Below are 21,928 nucleotides of genomic sequence, written 5' to 3' on the forward strand. Positions count from 1 at the left end.
TTCTTAACACTGTCTATCTCTTATCTTTATATTCCAATAATCAAGATATCATCAATACAGAGTAAAAGATAGACATGTTAGCTGTAATAGTCTCAACAATAAATCTGTCAAACTAAATGTTCCATTATCTAGGGGCTTGTTTGTGGCCTTATAGTGATTTCTTAAGAAGACATGCCTTTTCTGGACTGCCTATGGCATAGCTAGCCTTCTAGTGGTGTCATGTATATCTCTTCATTGAGGATTCCATTTAGAAATATTTTCTTCACATTCATTTGAGCCCCAATATCAAATCTAGCATCTTTGGCCATCAAAATTCTTATGGAAGTTTGTCTAATAGCACGTGAGAAAAGATGTCATTGTAATCAATTTCCTTTTTTTTCGGTAAATCTATTTGCTACTAACTTTTCTTTGTATATGATCTTTTCACCTTCAACAAACTCTTCATTGTGCTTAAAAAACTACTTGCACCCTATTAGTATCTGTCCATGAGGCCTAAGAACAACTATCCAGGTTTGTTCTTCAATAGAGAATCCATCTTTTCATTGATGACCTTGAGCCACTTAGCTCTATCCTTGCATTTCATGGCTTCTTCATAGCTGCTTGTTGTTAATAATTTGTGAGGTTATCACGTGAGCTTGTCTCTGATGTATATGGTTCAATAGTGTGTTCACACTCATAACTTATATTTCTAGTGGATTCATCCACCTTAAGTTATAATGTATCAGAATTGTCATCTTTGGTCATTGTGTCTTTTAATTTCATAGCCATTTCGTCTTCTTTGAATACCACATCTATGTTGATCATTCTTTTCTTGTCACCATCCTCTAGGCACCATAAAGTTTGTCCTTTTACACCTTCAGGGTATCCGAGAAACATACACTTCAGAGCTCTTGGTTGGAGCTTGTCTTGCCTAATATGAGCATAGGTAAGACAACAAAAAAATCTATAGTGTTCAAACTTTGGTGGACATCCTGTCCATAATTCCTAGGGAGTTTTGAAATTGAGTGCAAAACATGGACATCTGTTTATGAGATAGCATGCTATTGTTGCAGCTTTTACCCATAATTCTCTACAAAGGCCATCACCCTTGAGCATGCACCTAGCCTTCTCCAAAATGGTTACATTCATCCTCTTTGTAAGACCATTAATTTGTTAAGGTGTTTTGATCATATTTTTGTGTCTTTCAATTCCCACTTTCAAGCAATAATTCTTAAATTCACTAGAGCAATATTCAAGACCATTATCTGTTATGAGCACTTTTTTTTTCTGTCTTCTTTGATTCTCAATCGCTCTTCTCCAATTCACAAAGGTACCAAATGCTTGGTCAGTTCTCTTCAGTATGAAAATCTACACTTTTCTTGAGAAGTCATCTATAATTCTTAGAAAAAGTATGCTCCTCCTATGGATGGTACCCTAGAAGGACCCACAAGTCTGAATGAATATATTCTAGAAATTTATACAATGCACACCATTTTGGAATCCCACAACTTAAATACACATTCTTCATAGAATTCCAATTTTCCCTTTGGTTTATCACCAAAGAGACCCTGCTTGTCAAGTTCTTGAAGGCCTCTTTCACTCACATGACTCAACATGAGATGTAATACCTAGAGCAGTTCAATGCCTTTGTCTTTTATTGTTGCATTTACTTTGCTAATGATTGACTTTCCATCCAAAATATAAATGCCATTCCTTATGTTACCCTGCATAACAATCTAAGATCCATTGGAAACTTTTATGGATTCTTCTATCTTGATGGCACACCCCTTTCTTGTAAGTTCACTAATTGACAACAAGTTTCTTTTCAATTGAGGAATAAATCTAACATCCTGAACAGTTCTGGTGCATCCATCACGCATAATGAACATCACAGGTCCAATGCCTTCAATTTTCCAGGTTTTGTTGTTTCCTAAAAGTATATTCCCACATGTTATTCATTTGAAGCTACTGAACAGGTGTTTATGTGGTGTCTTATGGAATGAGCTCCATGAGTCAATAATCCATTCTTGGCCAGATTCTTGACTTGAAACAACAAGAAAATATCCCATCTTTTAACAAAGCTCGCTTTCCCTCTTTCTTCGGCCTTGTCACTGTTGAGTTTTGTTTTTAATAGATTGCATTCATCTCTGTAATGTCCCCCCGTTTTACAATAATATCTATTCTTCCATGCCTTGAATATTGATTTCGAATTGGATCTCTGGTTATTGGATTTATGCTTGAATTTCTTGTGATCCCTTTTATCTGATCTGCCTTTGAGAAATAGATCTTCACCATTGGAATCACCTCTATTCTCTTATCTCTTCTAAATTTCTTTGGAGTTCAGAGCAGCCTTGACCTCAGCCACGATCTATATATCTTCACCACATAAAATAGTGTCTACAAAATGCTCATAGACCTTTAGCAAAAAACTGAGAAGAATAATGGCTTGATCTTCTTCATCCAACTTGACACCAATGTTGTTAAGATTCAAGATTATTCTATTAAAATCTTCTAATTGTTTTCTCTGTTCTTTAGTGTCATCCATTCTCATAGTATACAACTTTTTCTTGAGATATAATTGTTGAGATTTTATGCCCTAAATAAAACCCATTACAATCTAATATGATTTGTTATCAATAAGAGATTAGAAGTGATTTATGTTAACATGTAGTTTTCATGTTTATGGTTTAATATATGTACAAAATCTGTTAAGTCCAAAACATATAGTCATTCACAATTACAATGATGTCAACACAGTGGAATGTGATTGTGATTATATGATTTGAAAGACAAAGTCCCTGTTTCATCAGTGCATTGGATTTACACTGATGTGATAATCAGCGATGAAATGTACTTACACTTTGCATAAGTGTTATGTTCTTTCTAGAACATTGGCAAAGTATACTAGCTTCGAATGTATGGAGTATACATTGGATTGGACCGATATTGATCTTGGTCAAGATATTATAATACTTACCGTTGTATCTTTCCAAGTCAATATCACTAGTTGATCTTAGATCAAAAGATCTTAATCCTGATATGCTTAGGCTCAATCTCAGGACTGCTATTCATGTTCTTTGATTTGTTAGTTAAACCTACTTTTGGGTCATGGTGATACATATATTTTGGGAACATGATAGTATGATTGAGTGGGAGCGCTAAACATAAATATGGAATCTATAGCTTCTATAGGTATTTAGAAGTTAAATGATGATTTCCTTCGAGCTTGGCTAAATAGATGTAAATGGAACAGCTCTTGTTTCAGTGATTATATTTTAGTTCACTAAAACATCATTAACAGGTAGCTAAGTGTTTTAAGGATCAAAATACATTGAGGGGTGAAACGGTAAATTTATCTCTACTCGGTGTAAATCATCTATATAGAGGATCTTTGATTATTGAGATTATAACGATGGTTAAATGTGATAGTGTATCTATATGGTTGAACATATAGAGCGTTCTATATGACTGAGAGTGCAATTCCAAGTTCTAAGAGTGGATGCAACAAGGAATTAATAAGTTAGGGAATTTACTTGGTAAATTCTGGTTCAGCTTATTGGAAGCTCAGTAATATAGGCCCATGGTCCCCATTCTAGTTGAGACCATACTGCTTGTAAGACTTAGATAATTGATTTTAATTAATGAACTATAATTTCTAAAATTAGACTATGTCTAGTTTATGAATTTTCACTAAGCAAGGGCAAAATTGTGAAGAAAAGAGATTCTAGGTTTTATTTATTAATTGGAAGACTTTATTATGTCTAATTAATAATTATATTAAATGACAATATTATTTAGTAATTTATTTTATTTATTAAATAATTAGTTTTAGCATTTAAATGGTTAGAATTGGAAAATTGACGTTTTTGAGAAAATAGAAATGAAAATTGTCAAAATTGCAAAATACCAAGTGGGGCCCATTAACACTATGGTCGGCCACTTGAGAGGTTTTTACCAATTAATATTTTTATTATTTTAATGCCAAGTAATTACTAGCCTAAACCTAGTGGTTACCTATAAATAGATAGTGATGGCTCACACTTAATAAGAGATTAAAATTAGAAATTTTTGTTTTCAGAAAAATTGAGCCACTCACTATCCTTCTATAGCCGACCCCCTCTCTCTCTCTTTTCTTCTTCAAATTTTCGAAAACCTTGAGTGATAGAGTGAGTGCCAACACACATCAAGTGGTATCTCAATCATAGTCTGGAAGATTGTGAAGAATCCAAACTGAAAATAAGGATATTCAGACTCAGATCTTGGTGATACTCTGCGACAGTAATGATACAAGGGTTAGAAGATATGAGTGGAAGGAGACATATTATTCCGCTGCACCCAATGTAAGGTTTACTAAACTTTATATGTGTTTATTTCATTGTTTTAGAAATTCATATTAGGATGTTAATGAAACATACTTGTTAGTAGATCTAGATCCTGGTAAAACATAATCCAACAATAATTGTGTAGCCAATGATTTCTTAAAGAAAATTGATGCTGAAATTTTCCATAGTCCTACAGCAGATCCTTCATCTAAAACTTTCGTGAGAATCTCATCACCAAGGCTCAGCAATATGTAACTGTGAGCTTTCAATTCTATGTCTTTCTGAATCTTCTCTTATTTTAATTCTTCCACAAGCTCTTCATTAATTAATGGCTGTTTCAATCCATTGGTGGACCAGAAGAACTTTCATCTTGATTCTCCATAGACTAAAGTACTCATTAGTTCCAATGGACTTATCCACCTCAAACTTTGCTAATGTTATTCTTGAATAGAGTTCGATCTTTAATTTGTTCTTGAAATCTTGGAGCACCTTCAACCTTGTTTTGATATCATTTGTTGTGATCTCAGATCACCTCAATCAAGAACAAACCAATTATGACAAACAATGAGAATTTACTTGAATTGAAGGTACACAACACTCAACAGGAAAGATAAAATTGTATTTGTTTTATTGATCTTCAATGAACTAAGCTACAATTACAAAACTAAAACACAGAGCAACAACTCAAAATAGGTATTGGATAATTCACATGAGGTGTTAGTAACTGGTGACTTGTAACTAAACTTAACAACGACCATTTAAAATGGTTTGTATTCCTTAGCAACCACTTGAAATGGTTGTCTATTCATGTACTCCTTTATTGTCGTTTCCAACGGTTTGTAATGCTCATTACCGATTGTTTGCAACCGATGCCTATTTCATCCTGTTTTACGTCTGTAGCATACAATGTCGATCTTATGAACCGACAAGAATACTATATCCGATTGTTTTAGATCGTGTCTAAACTTCTTTATTTTAGTAGTGTATCTTGCTTAAGATTATTAATTATTAGTTTACCATACGTTTTTCTTTTGACTCCTTTTTAATTTTAATGCTTCCTTTATTTTAGTTCATAGGGTCTATATGCATGCACTTAAACGATTAAAGAACAAAGGAGGTCAAATCAATCTAGAAAATAATGATCAATAAGATATCAATTGATGAAAATCCAAGAATTAGGTATGAAGTAAAACAATTAATTAACTAAAGAAAAGGAATAATAACATAACAATAGTTTTTTCTCAATCTAGTGGTATTGCTTACTTACTCTTTTCCTTTATGGTTGTTGTAGTTGAGTATAAAATTAAAATTTTCATTGATAAATTTATTTATATATTGTGGAAACTATTAGTTGTATTCGTGAAAATCATGCAAAAAGAACTAAAAAAGAAAGAAAATATATAAAAAGTGAAGTGATTTACACGAAATAACCCTGAAAACATATATACATACTTTTCATGAAATTTTTTTTGAAATCTTTGACAAATGTTGGCAAAAAGAAGCTTTCTGGTTTAGTTAGTCTTCCACCATTTGATATGATTTTTTTTTTCTTTTTACTTTTGGTTGTAAAATCTTTTAATCATGTTATTTTCATAATTATATATAAATATATTATATTGTCCTGGTGCATGAACCAGACAAATTATAGGGAAATTTGATTTTCTATGCTTAGAAAATCAAAAAATTTGATTTTTAAACCAAAAATTTAAAACCTAAAAAAACTATTCCTTTTTTTTCAAAACCCCAAAAATACCCCCCTCACAATATTCTCTCTCTGCATCATCTCTCTCTCCCTCTATCTCACCCCAACCGCCCACCCTCACCCGAACCACCCTCACCCACCCACGTCAACCCCAACGCCGATCACCACCCTCACCCCCGTCGACCACGACCCCAACCCCTCCGACCCCAACCCCAACCCGAAAGAGCAACCCCGCCTACGAAACTTTTTTTTTTTTTTTTTTTTCCCGCGATTTGAGAGAGGGAAGAAGACAAAGGTCCGATGGTCGGACCTTGGGGGTCCGATGGTCGGACCCATCGGACCCCCAAGGTCCGACCATCGGACCTTTGAATTTTTTTTTTTTTTTTCTGCGATTTTGGAGAGAGAGGAAGAAAGGGTCCGATGGTCGGGTCCGATGGGTCCGATGGGTCCGATGGTCGGGTCCGATGGGTCCGATGGTCGGCTTTAATTTTTTTTTTTTTTTTTTTTTTTTCCTGCGATTTGAGAGAGAGGGGAAGAGAGAGGTCCGATGGTCGGACCTTGGGGTCCTATGGGTCCGATTGGTCGGACCCCATCGGACCCCATGGTCCGACCATCGGACCTGGGGTGTGGGATTATTGGGACCGGCTAGATAGAGAGAGAAAGAGAGATAGTTTTAGTTTGGGGGTATTTTTGGGGTTTTGAAAAAAAAGGTATAGTTTTTTTAGGGTTTTAATTATTGGTTTATAAATTAAATTTTTTGATTTTCTAAGCATAGAAAATCAAATTTCATCTTAGATTTGAAAACGCACTGTATATAATTAATATGACTCGTTTCTTAATTTCTGATGCACTGATCATTTATATATATTATATAATATAATAAAGATTATTATATCACTACAAAAAAAATGATTTTTTCCTGAAAATCAACTATTAATTACAATATAATTTATTTTTGTGGTCCAATGATATGATTAAATTTATAGCCATAACAATTCTAATATGTAGGCAAAATAAAATGAAATGTTATATATAGGAGTAAGATTGTGTACCTTTAACTATTGAAAAAGCTATCTTTGATCAACTAAATTAAGATTTGTAAAACAAAACAAACGAGAATTTAGATTGGGTATATAACACTCTCTTCAAAGTCTAAAGGAAGAAATGACATCCCAATTTTTTATGTATAGTTGGAGGAAAGCTTGTTTTAAACCTATAAATAGAGTTCTTAATTAAGCTTGCATATGTCTTATGTTTACACTACTACAAAATAGTGTTTTGCATTAGTCAACGCCCAAAATCGATGCAAAAAACAAACCACATTAAAATGTTTTGTCGGTTTACGATCGACGACGAAATTTGCATCAATTTAAAATTGGCATATAAAGATCTTTTGCATCGGTTATAGATAGATACTATGTTGTATCTATTTATAACCACTACTACAATATGGGCCTTTAAAAATTGTTTTTTTTTTAACTTATTTTATAAAAAAAGAAGCTAAAGGGTGTGATAATACCCGTTTGGTTTGAAATTGACATTTAGATGCAGTTTTTTGGTAAAAACCGTAGGTATAGAAATTAATTATATACCATATCCCGTCGGTTGGGGGTTGGACAATTTTCAAGATTTTTTATTAACCCTATTATAGAATAACCGACATCATATGTGCACTCCTTATACGACACGTGTGCACCTATAGCGTCAGTTATTCCCTAATAACTGACGCCATAGGGTTATATAAAAGAACGCTAACCTTCGTCTTCCCCATTTTCTTCTTCTTCAGCAACACGATATACCAGAGAAAACCCAGAACTGCCCATGAAAACCCTTGCCAACCACCCTTAAAAATCCATATATCTCCCTCATTTTAACACCATTTTACCCCATTTTTTAAAAATCTTCTATTTTCAATATTTAAACCTATACACTAAAAAAGTTTAGTTTTTTCTCCCATAATTCACTAAACCTGACCCTATTAAAAAAAAGGTGGTGGAATAACTCTAGCCACCGATTTTAGTGGAGAAAATATTGAATCTCAACGTCTATTAAGGTATAAATATGATTTTTAGTTTATTAATTTACATTATTTTTATTTTCGTTTTTGTAATTTTTTTTGGAATTTTTCATTTTATTAACATTATGTTGTTGTACGCATGGTGGCCGGATTTTTGTCAGAATTGGTCGTCGGATTGCGCTTATAAGGTAAATATTTATTAACTTGATATAATATATATATGTATATATTTTGTGTTTTTATTGAATATGTGTTTTTTTTTAGAATAATGTGTTTATATATATGTATTGTGTATATTATTTATGTAAATTGTATTATATATATTTTAAGTAATATATATGTATGTATATATATATATATTTATTGTGAATGAGAATGATATAGGAGAGATTTAATTCGTTTAGAAATAAAGTTTTTGAAATTGTGTTAATGTGAGATATACTTGATTATATATGTATGTATATGTTATTTGTTTTCCAAAAAAAATCTTTATATATAATTTAGTAAGTAGTAACTTGTTACTATTTTTTTTTATAAGTAGTAAGTAATTAAATAATTAAAATTTTAATTTATTGTATTTCATTAAATTGTAGGTTGTGAACTAATTTTTGCGGTTCGGCACAATTTGGTGTTGATCAGATTTTAACTTGCTATAGGTATAAACATTCACTAACTTTTTTTGTTATTATAATTAATAATCCATGCATGTTTAGTGGAGTTTGAATATCTTAAATATTCATCTGTAGTGAAGTAGGTTCTGTGATATGTTGTACTGCGATTGGATGAGTGTAATAATATGCATGTTAGTTGAGTTTGAATATTTTAAATATTCAACCATTGTGAAGTAGGTTCTGCGAATACATATACTGGGGTCGGATGGGTGAATAAATTTTATATTATTAATGTTATTTTGTTTGTTTAGTATTGTTTTATTTGTTTTTTTTTTTTTTTGTTACTTTAGGCATTTTTAAAATTTTTGAGAACGTCTAATTACAGTCGTTATGCTGCAGAAATTTCAGTAGAATTAGGATAAATTTTACTAAAAAATTATAAGTATTAAAAGAAAGTACATAACACAAATAACTAGTTAATTGCTTGCTAGTTGTAAGAAAGTACATTCCATTCTCATATCCATTACATTCAACTAAACACTACACTAGTTAATTAATTACAATTTATACAACTTAATAACATGAACTAAACATTGTGTAAGTAGTAACTAATTATAATTAGTTAATAAATACTGAATTTTTTTTGTTATGGATAAATCATGGATGCGTGAGGAGAGAGACATATTGTGATTTCAAGTAGGGTTCGATGTATTTTTAGAGTTTTCCTTAAATAATTCTAAAAATCCTGAACATATTCATTGTCCTTGTGTAGATTGTTATAATGGATCTTAAGGAAATATTACAATGATTAAGGACCATGTGTATTTATGAGGTTTCAATAGAAGTTATACTACTTGGTATTGGCATGGTGAACATGAAGCGTACATTATAAGGGGTAAACGTTTTTCAAACAAAGTCAAGAGAGGATGCTCGAGAGGTTCAAAATAGTGGCATATGTATCGTCACAGAAATCATGCATTTTGCAAGTGCAAAAGATAGAAACCTTGTTTTAGGTACCATGACGTATAATGGGGTTATTGAAGAAATATGGGAGCTCAATTATTTTTGCGTTCTGAATTCCACTTTTTAAATGTTCTTGGGTTGAAAATAATGTTGGAGTAAAAATTGACGAGCTTAGTTTTACTTTGGTTGATTTAAGTAAGAGGTGAAGCAAGAATGATCTATTCATTATGGCCAGCCAAGCAGTACAAGTTTTTTACATTTTTGATCCGGCTAATGATAAATGGTCTGTTGTTTTATCGACACAAAAGAGGGAAGTTCTTAGAGAATGAAGGGGATGAGGAGAATCAATACTACAAACATGGTATTTTTTGTCAGTTTGCAATTGACATATATTCTTTTAGCATCAGTTGCTAAAATCGACGTATATACTGTAGATGCAAAAATTATATTATTTTGCGTCAGTTTTCAACAGTCGGTACAAAAAATTAGCGACACTTGAAAATAGTCGCTAATAGTGTAAAGAAAATTATTTACAACATTCTTGTCAATTTTGTACCGACACAATAAAAAAAATTTAAAAAAATAGATTTAGATATTCATCCCGAGATACACCAAAATCTAAAGCAAATACCCATAAAATTTAAACAACACTAAGATCTACACAAATAAACATACAAAGAAAATTTAAAACAGATTCAAATACAAAACACAATAGCCACCATCATGAAATCAAAACCAAAAAATAGACAATGGTTGTCCTCTTCGTCTTCGTCCCCAACTCAAAAATCTGTACAAAAAAGATATTTCAACCACGAGATTGAAAGAAAGAGAGATCAGAGAAAACTTACATGGTAACCGACATGGTGTCGAGATGAAAGAGAAAGGAAGAGGCCATTCATGGCCCATTTGGCTCGTCGCTGTGTGGGTGGCAGAGCCGGTGTCGAGACAAGATAAAGAAATGGAGAAGAAGGTAGCACAGGATGATCGAAGGAGGCGGTGTCGAGACAATTAGAGGAGGCAATGTCGAGACGATCGGAGGAGGCAGCATGGTGGGGTTGGATCGATTGTCAAGATATAAATATATATATATATAGAGAGAGAGAGAGAGAGAGAGAGAGAGAAATGGGGTGCGGCTGTTGGGTTTTAGGTTTAGGTTTATATTATTTAGTTTATATATGTAGGGTTTTATGTGTTATTAATTGGGCTTTTTTTTTCCTTTCATTTAATGCGTCGGTTTATAATAGACGCTAGGTTGTGTCTATTATAAACAGACGCAAAAATGTTGAATATATCATTTTTAAACCGTCGCAAATGTTGAATATGGCGTTGGTTCTAAACTAACAAAAAATCTTATTGTAGTTTTTTTGTGTCGATTTTTGGCATTGACGACGTGTTGACTGATGCAAAAATAAATTTTTGTAGTAATGAATGCTGATTTATGTTATGATGACTTCATTGTTGGGCAACCAATTTCTTGGCTGGACAGCTGCCAACTTTGGAAGTTTCCCTGTTTAGGCATGCACCGCGAGATGCAAGTTAACGTCATCCATTATAGCGTCCTGACCATGAGCAGTAGGCTTTGTGACAGAATGGTAGCCACTATTTTTGCAGATACAACGTAGCTTCAAATCTTTTCTCAACTCTCAATGAAAGCACCAACATGTTTACCGAGATTTTCAAAAAAAAAAAACTCAATATAATAAAATAAAAGCTAATAAAATGAATCAAATAAACAAGATGGAGATAAAGATTTTTAGGTGGTTCGGGTATTAATGAACCCTAATCCACATGAAGTAAATGGTATTAGGCTAAGTAACCTTAAAGTATTACATCAATGTTCTTGACAAGCTTAAGAACTTTAGCTTTCTGCTATCGTGTTTGAGTAATAAATTTTTTACCATTTGCATGAATGTATAATGTAGTATTTATAGGCTAGGATCCAGGTATGGATATACTGAGACTTATTAGGGTTTGCATGTAAACATTGTTCACTAATGGGGTAAATACATATAGAGAAATTTACATGGTATACTAATTTTTGTTACTTTTTTACAAAATTACTGCCAGGCGGTATTTTTTTTAACTTTTTACTCTGTTTTTTTTATAAGTTTCATATTGCAGTATACTGTGTTAAATTTTTACTGGTGTTCTACTGGTGTTTTTAAGGGTTTAGGGGTTTGCATGTAAACATGGCCCACTAATGGGATAAATACATATAAAAAAATTTACATGGTATACTAACTTTTGCTATTTTTTTACTAAAATACTGTCATGCAGTATTTTTTACTTTTTTACTGTGTTTTTCTATAAGTTTCATATTGCAGTATACTGTGTTAAGTTTTCACTGGTGTTCTACTGGTATTTTTTAGTTGTTCTACTATTGTTTTGAGTTGTTCAGTTTTGTGTTCTACTTGTGTTTTATAAAAATACAATATTTTTGAAAACTTTTCCATGTGATAGTATTTTTGTAAAAGTTAACCCAAATTCCAGTATTTTTGTAAGTTTTCTTACATTTAATACATTAACTTTGGGCCCATCTTCCGTACGATGGGAGACCACTTGATGTCGATAGGTGACATCCGTATGCTACCTCTACGCACTGTAGTTGTCAGAGTAGTGGTCGTCAGACAAGGGGTATACTCCCTTTAGTGGAGTGCGCACTCTTATAGTCTGACGTATAGGACAAAGCCCTAACATTGTGGGGTTTGGTCTTAGAGGGCCTTGGCTTTTGGGATCATGTCTTTTGGAATGACCCTCTGGAAGTATCCCAATGGCTCATTCGGAGGGCTTCTGTTGTTTCTTCCTTTATGGGCATGATGCCTTCCCGAAACTTGAGAGGTTTGGGTCATGATGCAAGTGGTCTATATTCTGGATGGCCTTGCGACTCATCTTTTCGTGTAGATCTAACCCATTACTTCAATTAGATCCGTGATTGGGCTTTTGTTGGCTATCCTTGACTTGGATACGTTACGTATCCTCTTTGTGGAAACACGTACACATAATATGTTGGTATTCAAAGCATTAGTGACCAAATGATGTTAAGCTCAATTGCGTCGAAAATCATGGGCTAATACTTGCTAAGTAAAAAATAAATTCGCCAAAGCGATATGACTCAAAAACTTTATTTCATTCTCATTCTCATCTTCCTTTCGGCCACCTATTCTTTTCTCCTTTCACTTTTACTTTCACTTTCATTCATTCTCATTCTCTTTCTATTAGGTTTTATGCCCTTATGGAACTATATTTCTTCTATTATACACATTGATTATCAATAAAATAGATATATAGAAATGAATTTATACTGAACTTAAACAAGCCCAAAATGGATTTGACCAAAAATTTTGGGACAAAAATTCTACCATGCCATGGCACATCTCTCAGCCTTCGTAAGAATTATTCTCTGCCATTTTTTCCACTTTAGTGCATTGGCAATGAATTTCTATGGCATGACACTGAACCAATTTTTTCAATTCTTTAATTTTAGAAACCCAAAAAGTTTATCAAAACTTCACAAAACTTCTAAAGTATCCACTTTATTTGGTGTGCCAACGACAAATTTACATTTCTTCCTTATTTGTTAAAACTTGACAACACGAACAAACTAAATTGTAAAATAAAACTAAATAAAATGAAACTTGTTGACGCGGTTTTTCGTCAACGGATCTAAGAAGATCGTAAAACGAGCAAGATGAACACAAGCAATAGTTAATCAAAGTAAACCGGTTTGCAAAAAGAAATTCACCATAAACGAACACAAGAATTTTATAGTGGTTCACCCCCTTTCAGCGGTAATAGGCTAGTCCACTTGGAGTGTTATTGATCTCAATGCTTGAGGTGAGTTCTCCAGAGTTATGTTCTCCAAGAGTTCACTCCTCAAGTGAGTTTTTAGAATTTGAGAGATGGAGCTCAAGAGTATGATCTCGTGAGTATCAATTTCAGGGTCCCTTTACAAGTGATTTCACCCCCCCTTATATAGATATTCATCTAGGATTTAAAATCCCTTAAATATAGGTATGCCCTCCCGTAACTATAGTTCGGTTAGGTTCAAGATACAAAATAATAATAAAATAATTATTTTAAAAAAATAAATATCTCTTGACTAATCACTTTTTGACTATACTTTCGGAGCAACTCTAACAGCACGCGTCCCTCGTATTTAGCGGACCCGGATGGTCATGGGTACCTGAGGGGAGCTAATTGGGTCGGTTCGTGTCCATCAGGTCCTTGAGATAATTTGACAGCTGAGGAGCCCTTTACACCTTAGCACCTGACGGTTGCACCTTGGCGCCTGACGGAGTTGGGAGCTTAGTGCGCCCAAAATGCTCCTCTTTGGCCAATAAGCTCCTCTTTGGCCCTTGAGCTCCTCCTTGGTCCATGAGTTCCTCCTTGGTCCATGAGCTCCTCCATAGCCCATGAGCTCCTCTTTGGCCCTTGAGCTCCTCCTTGGTCCATGAGCTCCTCCTTGGTCCATGAGCTCCTCCATAGCCCATGAGCTCCTCTTTGGCCCTTGAGCTCCTCCTTGGTCCATGAGCTCCTCCTTGGTCCATGAGCTCCTCCATAGCCCATGAGCTCCTCTTTGGTCCATGAGCTCCTCCATGGCCAATAAGTTCCACCTTGTTGGACCTCCATATCTAGAGTAAAAATTCATGCACCATTATTTTGGATTTTTTGAGAGATAACAAAACTAATCAAAAACATTTAAAAATATGACTCAAAATTAACTTAAAATAATACCTAACAATCAGTGTGGACATTTCTATTTTTAACATTTAGTAAAATATAAATTAATGTTTCATATATTTATATGTACATTGATCTAATCTTTCCAAATATCTTACCGAGACAAAAGTGACATTCTAGAGAGTATTTTTACTAACTTCATATAAATATTAAATATCTAAATCTAACCTGTCTAAAAAAGAGTGGATTAACTATATATACCAATAATATAATGTGTCTCACCTAATAATAATTTTCTCGGAAAAATGGCCATATATAATCCTGTAAAATAATCACTATATAATTATATACCATACATGTATTTAAATTTTATATACCATACGTGCATTAGAATACATGGAATATATCTCATATATAGACATGTCGACTAAATTTAACCTACATAGATCCCAATTTTTTTTTATATTGATTAGCTAGTCAGTATAACATAAAATATAATAATATATAATAAAACAGGAAGAGAAAAGTGTAAAAATAATAATGAATAAATGTGTGGTATAGGTTGATCGATCGATACAACAATTAATATATTTATATATATAATGTAAATTAATTGGATGAAAAGTACGTGAGTGATTTGATGCTGTTCTTATTGGATGCAAGCATTGTGGAAGTGGAACAAAGCAAGTTGTTCAAAAACTAATATAGTCAACAACATATATATATATATTAAATAATTTTACCAAAACAAATTATTAATTATTGTTCCAATAAAAACCAATAATGTAACCCTAATTAAGTCCTCATCACCATACATATCGATCGTCAAATTAATAATAACAACAATTGAAATCATGTCATTATATATATATATATAGCTGTTTAATTTATTATACTTTGGCACACGTAATTTAATAACATGTGGAAAACCCTAATTATCTTACGAAGGCCACACAAATAATTACAATGCATATATTCACATCCACACAAAGAAAATTATATATATATATATATATATATATATATAATCCCACTTGCAGATATATATATATATGTGAGTGATGACTTCTACCTACCCCATCTGATCACCTTTTCATTTAAAGCTCAATAAGTGCTAATACTATTCACCTCATTTTTCCATAGGAAAGTGAACAATATTCCACTTGATCGATAATCCACTGTACGAAATTGATATGTATATAATTATATAAATATCATATAACAGTTATATTTTCTTGTCCAATAACTTATTAGTCAAGTAAATAATGCTTTTCGACCAAATAATGTGATGTGAATTATTGATATATGATTTGTTTATGGAAATGCATATATGTGTATATATATATATATTGTATACGTATGATGAATTTATTTTGTATACGTCTAGACTCTAGGGTTTCTAGCTACTTGTTTTGTTTCCATGCATGTCTTTTCCATTTAATTACTTCCATTGTGATCGTTACGTACTTATATACTCTAGTTTATATTGGGTTCGTTTAGTATATATACTCTGTTGTATTATATTATATTGTATAATATTGTGTTAAGTAATATTGTATTCTATAACCACTTGAGGCTAGCTCAAGTGGCTATAGGGGGTGCATGTGTATTGAAGGTCCTGGGTTCGAGTCTCAGGTTATGTTGATATAATATATAAACGCTTAAATAAAAAAGAAAAGTAATATTGTATTCTATAATATAATATTATATAGTAGAATGTTATATTTGATAAATATTGATTTGTTAATAAATTGTTAAAATTATTCTATATTTACACTACTATAAAATAAGCTTTTTTCGTCGGTCAACACGGCGATTAAAACTCGAAACCGTTATAAAAAGTTAGTGGAGAAATTAATTTATTGTTGGTTGTGCCACTATAGAAAAAAAAAAAAAAAAAAAAAAACCATTTTTAATAGTGACAACATAAATTTTTTGTGAATAAATGTGATTTTTAGTCACAACAAAAAGTTACTAATGATTAAAATATAATATTTAAATATAAGTTGTCACTAATTTATTTTCAGTCACAATAAGTATTGTGACTAAAAATACATTTAGTCACAACAAACTGTCATTTTTATGACTAATATCTTTAGCTATGGATTTTTTAGTCACAATATAAGAATGATGATTTATAATTAGTCACAACCTTTTTACTTTCAATCATGTGACTAAAAGTAAGATTTTTTTGTAACCAATGCATGCTAGCATCGGCTTATAACTAATGCATAGGTCTTTCCCATGGGTTGTTAAACCGACAGTAAAATACGTTTGTGCACAACCGATGATAAAAAGGCTTACTTTTTTGAAAAAAAAAATTACAATATGATATGGGCCAAGCCCATTTATTAACTAAACCTAATAATATAAAAACTTAACATTCTCTCTCTCTCTCTCTACCCCATTGTCGGACCACACGCCACCCCGTCGCACCAATCGTCAGACCTTGCCCACCTCGTCACACCCATCGTCGAACCAACACCATCCCCGTCGCACCTATTGTCAAAACCCAAAGGACCAACACCCCAAGACTCTCCTCTTCTCTCTCCCTGTCTCTTCTCTCTTTCGAATCACCAACGGATCAGCGCTGCCTCTCCACCAACAAGCCCAACCCTTGATCTAACTGATCATAAGTTCTCACTCTCTCTTTCTTAAGCATGGGACCGCACTAATTATAAATATACATGTGACAAATCACACCTATCAATGACTATCATCCAAAGATCCTCCAATAAAAATTGGGTAATAACAACTCTAGCAATAACAAATGACCAAACATAGTAATAACAATCGTACCAAACAATTGCACCATAAATTATGGGGCCAATAAGAATTTGAGAATCCTTTAGATCTGAACATGGAAAAAGATAATCATGCTACTTACACTAGAATAATTCTTTGAGTCAATTGAGAATCTCCCACATTCCAAAAGGAAGCAAGACAAAAAACTATGCCATGAATGAACAAAGCCCTACTACCAAAACAATAGCAAGATGGTGTATCAATACCATTATTGAAAATAAGCTTAAAACAAAAAAGCAATAATAAATTGAAGACATTATAATCATAGCAGATGCCACACAACAGTCTGAAAACCCCCACAATCTCATTTCCTTAGCTTCAATTTTTGGAAATAAACCCCCACTCCAGCCATCAACCTCCTCTCCGACCAAAGCAAAACTCCAATCGTTAACCACCAACACCACGCAGCAAGAACGCCAGAATGCCTAAACCAGACCCAAAAGATATAGATTTGACCCTCACCCACTACCAGAGGCCACCATATCCACACCCACGAAGCTCGATCAAGCACCACGGACACCCACCGCAAAGACCAAATGGCCAACACCGGCAAACCACGAAACCCCAACCCTTGCCCTAAGAAATAGACCCTAAAAACCCAAAACCTAAACAAAAGAAGAAGAAGAAAAACCCATTCCATAAGCTAGGGCACTCTTGAAGATGCCTGGCCACAACCACACCAAAGGCCAAAACTGGCTGGCGAGCCTTGGTAGGAGAAAAAAAAAAGCACTGACAATTTCAGAGGGAAAAGGAGAAACCTAGCACAGTCCTTAGGGCAAATTTTTTGTTTATCATACGTAGATTTTATTCTTCTATATTATTTATACCCACAAAAAAATAACTTATAGTCCGTAAAAATGTGACAAAAAAATCATCTTAGGCAATTTATGTAAAATTATCTCACAACATTAAATTTGAATTGTACACAAAACCAAGACTACAATAAAAACGACTAGAGACACTTTTTTGGATCAATTTTGTAGAGATTCACCAATACTATTGATAAAACTTAGGTGTCGTTTGGTAACACTTTTATTTTTTAATTTTTTAATCACAAAATGAAAGTAAAATTTTTGTTTTTGAAAAACAAAAACGCGTTCTGTAACTACTTTTGTTTTTCAATTTTAAAAACAGAAAATAAAAGTGTGTCCTGTGAAATTCATTTTTATTTTTATTTTTTGATTTTATTTAAACTGGGTCTAGATCTAAGGTCAAATTCGAGTTCGGGTTTGAGGCCAGGTTCAGTGCCAGGACTGTGGGGGGATCTAGGTTCGACCTGGTCGGAGTCTGAAATATTGATTAAGAAAAAAAAAATTGTTTGAAAAAATATTGAAAGTAATTTTCTTTTGTTTTTAAAATTTTGATTCTCAATTAAAAAAATTGAAAAGTGAAAACAGTTTTATAGAACATGTTTTTAAAAAATATTTTCACTTTCTAATTTTAAAAACAGAAAACTGATTAAAAAAATGTTGACAAACGTCACCTTAGTTATTAACGTTGATTTTCAAGGAATCCTAATTTATATCAACAACGTCAGTAACATATAATCAATGTCACTACAAAAAATCTTACTTTTAGTCACAACAATATTTTTGATTAAAAGTCAAACAATTGTGATTAATTATAAAACATTATTCTTATGTTGTGACTAAAAGGTCCGTGGCTCAATGTATTAGTCACAAAAATTACAATTTATTGTGACTAAATGTGTTTTTAGTCACAATACTTGTTGTAACTAAAACTAAATTAGTGTCAACCTGTAAATAAATGTTATGTTTTAGTCACAAGTAACATTTTGTTGTGACTGAATGTCACATTTAGTCACAAAAAAAATTATGTAGACATTTAGTCACAAAAAAAAAAAAATTATGTTGTGACTAAAAAGTTAACACTAAAACTAATTGTTTTTTGTAGTGCCATTAGGACACCAAAATAAGGCTTACCTTTTTTTTTATTAAAGAAAAACATACCAATATTATATGTATAATAATAAAAAAGAAAATAATGAAAGGAAAATATATGGGATAATTATATAAAATATTAAATTTTTGTAAAAATTTTATATTTTTACATATATATTTTTATATATATTTTTTATGGTATTCTATAAAAATATAAGAAAAACACACGAAGGTAACACAAAAATATCAAAATAACAACAAATCAACATAAAAAATAATATACAAATAATAAAAGTTAACAATAAAATAACAATAATACAATAAAAAGATCACATTTTATGTAGATTATAAAATGTTAAAAATTCTGTAGATGGTACTTTTGTAATTTTTTTTATTGTTTTTGTATTTAAGATAGATTGGTAAAAAAATGTGTTATGGAACATACATGTACATTTAGCATATATGAATTTATAGTACAATGGGCTTTTTATTGAAACCCAATAAACCGAAGCCCAAAGATAAACTCATTATAGTTTCTCTTTTAAGTTTTAACAAGATCAATTCTATCTCTCTTAGCTTTCCTTTTTTTTGTTTTTTTTTAATGCAAAAGCAAATTAATCTCTTTTAAAAGTGGGGAATTTTCATTTTTACATATGTTTTTTAAAAAATATATTATGGGAAAAATAAAATGTATGGAAAAAATAGTATAATGTAAATGGTTACTGTAAAAATTTTACTTTTGGTCATAATAAAATTTGTGACTAAAAGTAAAAAAGTTGTGACTAATTATAAATTATTATTCTTTTATTGACTAAATAAAGATCCGTAACTAAAGGTATTAGTCACAAAAATTATAATTAATTGTGACTAAATGTGTTTTTAGTTACAATATTTATTGTGACTAAAATTAAATTAGTGACAACGTGTATCTACATACTATATTTCAGTCACAAGTGACTTTTTGTTGTGATTAAAAGTCATATTTAGTCACAAAAAAAATTATATTGCGACTAAAAAATGGTAACTAAAGGTAGTTATTTTTTTGTAGTTGAAGAGTGATAACTGTTATAGGGTAACTAGTTACTCTACACTATTTCTTTTTTCTATATTCTTTAGGTTTTTTATTTTTCCCGTAAAACAACTGTTGAAAAAAAAAAAACATATTTCTTCACACATAGTATAAAATCTTATAAAATATATAATATTATTTTTTAAAAGCTTTGAAAAGAAAAAGTGTAAAGTGTTATTTCTCTATATTCACTATAAAATTATGGTATTTGCAACAGTTCATGAAAAGTTAATCTCATTGGCAAATGAATCAACTTTATGTTTTTCATGCCAAATCGACTTCAATCACAAAGTAAAGAAGATATTATATATTTGTCCAAAAATGTGTCTTCATGATATGATTGTTAAATAGAGTTGTTATTGTCAATAGCAAATTAAGTTTACAAGATAATTAACTCTTATACTTTTAGCCATTAATTATTGATATTACAAATCTTCATCATCAATACAATATAAGTAACCAATATAGATTTAATTGTAACTAAGATTATATTGTTGGGAGGAATAAAAATAAATAAGAATACATTGAGAATGAGAATCTATAATGAAATAAATTTTAATATATATAAATATATATATATATACTTGCAAAAAGTTACGTGCAAGGCACGTATACTAAATTTTATGCTAGTTTTTTTCTATGGTAGTTGAAAGTGATACAATTAAAAATTAAAAAAAATATATATATTATTAGTTATTAGGTGAGATTATTATTATGTATATCTAAATATTATAGTTTATAATGTTGTCAATTAAAAGTGAATATCGAAAATATATTAATGTTTAAGAAAGCTTAATGATTTAAATATGTTCTTAAGTTAATCCAAAAATAAATTAAAAATTGATGTTCCAATACTTAAAGAAACATTACTTATATGGGTGTAAGATAAAAAGAAAATTAAAAATCAATCTCTAAATTATTGATAATTGAAGATAACATTTGTCTAAAAATTGTAGATAAGAAAACTAATGATAGTCATTAGTGGATTTCAATATTCATTTGCTTCGATAGAGACAATAGTGTAATTTTTGTATTTTGCACTTTTCATTCTAGCCGGGTCCGCATATATCTGGATTGTCCATTTTTTCGTTGATAAATTGAATATGGTAGTGTCGACAAAGCGGCGGTGTTACAAACCGTGATGTATTTTTATTTAAAATGATTAGACATGGTATGCATAGCTTATTTAATTAAAAAAATCAACTTATGAAAGACATGTAAAACTATTTTATTTTTTTAAAATTACACCTTTGTAGTATATTTCATTAGTTGGGCAACAATACACGAAAATATTTTTTCCACAATATATGCGAACATGACAGCAGATAGGCTATTTGTATTGTCATCAAGTTCAACATATGCTATAGCACTGTAAAATGCATAATAAGATTGTTACTATTTTTTATTTTTTATTTTAACTTAATTTCAATAACATCATATATTTTTTGTAAAATACCGTGGTGTAGGAAATCTTTCCTGGCCGCATGTTGGCTTGTCACATATAATTTTTTTATTGCGATTATATAAATCTATTTTTTTATGACATGCGTCACATGACATGTAATAAAAACTCTGGACAGTATCAGTTATTTTTATTGCCGCCTCAATCCAAAAATATTTTTTCTACATCCAAATCAAATGGTGTTAATAATAGTAAGATATTGAAATAAAAGTTTTATAAAGTAAATATTGTAGTAGTTTTTACCTCATTCAGTTGCAGATTTTTCGTCAACTTTGAAATTTGGATGTTAGTCACTATTTTGCTAATATATTTAAACTTTTTATATATTTATTATATATAAATAAAAAGTGACCCATGAATTTCTCATAAACTATTTTATTTTTAATAATAAATTATTTTATTTTTAATATAAATAAA

The 21,928-nt window shown here is 31.3% G+C and overlaps 1 long non-coding RNA gene across 1 annotated transcript; it reads right to left on the bottom strand.

Annotated features, from left to right (window-relative positions):
• Nucleotides 1–6,485: 6,485 nt before the first annotated feature.
• On the bottom strand, nucleotides 6,486–6,743 carry LOC133029243 (uncharacterized). Its single transcript, XR_009683391.1, has 2 exons — nucleotides 6,602–6,743; nucleotides 6,486–6,560 (listed from the first exon to the last, which is right to left on the bottom strand). It is a non-coding gene; the product is annotated as an uncharacterized LOC133029243 (long non-coding RNA).
• Between the last annotated feature and the right edge of the window lie 15,185 nt (nucleotides 6,744–21,928).

This window comes from Cannabis sativa, chromosome 7 (assembly GCF_029168945.1).
Source record: "Cannabis sativa cultivar Pink pepper isolate KNU-18-1 chromosome 7, ASM2916894v1, whole genome shotgun sequence".
Classification (NCBI taxonomy): domain Eukaryota; kingdom Viridiplantae; phylum Streptophyta; class Magnoliopsida; order Rosales; family Cannabaceae; genus Cannabis; species Cannabis sativa.